We start from the raw sequence: 2,090 nt of genomic DNA on the forward strand, positions 1-2,090 counted from the left end.
AATTTGATTGCACTTATGTTGCACCACCGTCAATTAACTGATTTCGGATGAACTTTAGAAGTAAGTCGCTTGGTTGGACTTTAAAGTCCAAGTATTTAAAGTTCAACCAAGCGACTTACTTCTAAAGTTCATCCGAAATCAGTTAATTGACGGTGGTGCAACATAAGTGCAATCAAATTGCGTGGTGGTACTCGATACAACGTACCACACAATAGTGCAAACTAAAACTCCCCCGAGCGGGCGATCAGCTGTTGTGGTGACTTACCTGGAGTTTCTGCTGCTGGTGGATGCCGTCGTCTGGAGACGGGAAGAAAGACCTCGAAATCCGAACCCCCCCATCGGCCGAGCCCGAACAATGTTAATTAACGATTTCAGATATAGAAATACAAAACACCAAAAAAATTAACGTGTCTTACTATACTCGGAAGATATTAACATTCAAGTTTTGCTATTAAATTTCGAGAAACATCACCTAATTACAATAAACAACGTACATAGATGAGAATGATTGATCATTTAATCACTCTTATCTTTGCTGGTTATAGTTGCCCGTTTATGCAGTCGATGGCATTCACGGTTCAGGCTTTACGATTGGGACTTCCTTATATTTGCGTTCACGAACCAAATCAATTTCCGGCTCATTGATGCCTTTCTTCAAATCATCCACAATAACTTCAAAGGCATAAGGGTCCGATGTGTTGGGCTCTTCGTGCTTCTTCTGGGTCACGCTGCTGCGGGCAGCAGCAATGGCATTTTGGGTTTGCTTGATGACAAAAAGCTAGCAAAACTGGAAATGTCGAATTTACGCCGGGCACGGAAAAGCAGGAGGATGTTTTGAAGACCGACGTTCAGATGCTGCTCGGTACCATGATCGCTGTGCGAATATTTGCGCATCTCCCAAATGGCCTCTAGCAGAAACAGAACCAGCGCAAACAACAAAAATATAAATAGATCTGGGCCAACCGGCTCAGCATCGCCAGGAAGCGACTCTTGAAGATTAGTTGCAATCGCTGGGGGCTGGCCACCGGAAGCACCAGCAAAAGCGCAATTGCGATCTCTATCGGTATAATTTCTCACTACCATGTTCGATTTCCAAAACGAAATTGAGTGCAAACATTAATCCACTATATCTCAAAATTCTATTTAATAAATTAGAACGTCCGTGAAGACTGAATGGCGACTTACCCTCCAACAGCGCATGGGTCTCCGGATCGGTTTTTTGTATTTCTTCCATCCCAAATATCCAATTGTTTCCAACACACAATTTTCAGCCACTCCGAACAACGCGAACACAAAATAAAATGGCGAGCGTTGAAAACTCTTTTACACTACCCAATATGTTTTCTCATTTTATTATTTATTTTTAACCATATCTGGTTACTGCGCCAATTCTTTCGACATGGTTGAAAATAAATCTCAAATTATTCTTAAAAAATAACCATAATCACAGTTCTGTGGCAAACAGCAAAAAATGGTCATTTTTCATACATAAATGGTTACTTAGAAATGAGCGTGCGGAGCAGAGCGAGTCTCGCAAACGAAGCGATTACTGTCATACACGCTCATTTTTATTCAACCATTTTCGAGTTTTTTTCAACCGTTTTATGGGTTTCTTAGAAAAACTTCGATTATTGTTATTTTTTAATCATATTGAACTGTTCAATTTCAACCGTTTTCCAAGTACATGGTGAAAAACCAAAATAATGGTTGAAAATTTGAGCGAAAACATTTGGTGAGCGGTCCGCACTCGTTTGATTCGGACATTAATTTTCGGGTGCAAATCAAATGTTGCAGTTCAGATACCAGCGTTTTTTGGACAAAAAAGTATAGAGTTATACTTTCCGGGATACTGATGACAAAATTAAAAAGTTGAAACCAATGACCAAGAGCAGGTAAATTTTGTAATTATGCTGATTTTTTTGTGAAATTTATCATCCATATTTCCAGTGTCGTAGAGAATCCCAACGGGAACCTTCAGATGAACGGATGGCAAATTATATGCAGCTGGAATTTCTGGCGGAAGCTGCTGCCTGCGAAACTATTTCCAGCTGGGAACTTATTTGACCGCAACAAATCAGGAATAAATCTTC

The 2,090-nt window shown here is 40.2% G+C and overlaps 1 pseudogene; it reads right to left on the reverse strand.

Moving 5' to 3' along the window:
* Positions 1-516: 516 nt before the first annotated feature.
* LOC129738238 (uncharacterized) lies at positions 517-1,234 on the reverse strand (annotated as a pseudogene).
* Positions 1,235-2,090: the final 856 nt, after the last annotated feature.

The sequence above is a fragment of the Uranotaenia lowii genome, chromosome 1 (genome assembly GCF_029784155.1).
Source record: "Uranotaenia lowii strain MFRU-FL chromosome 1, ASM2978415v1, whole genome shotgun sequence".
In the NCBI taxonomy this organism is placed as follows: Eukaryota; Metazoa; Arthropoda; class Insecta; order Diptera; family Culicidae; genus Uranotaenia; species Uranotaenia lowii.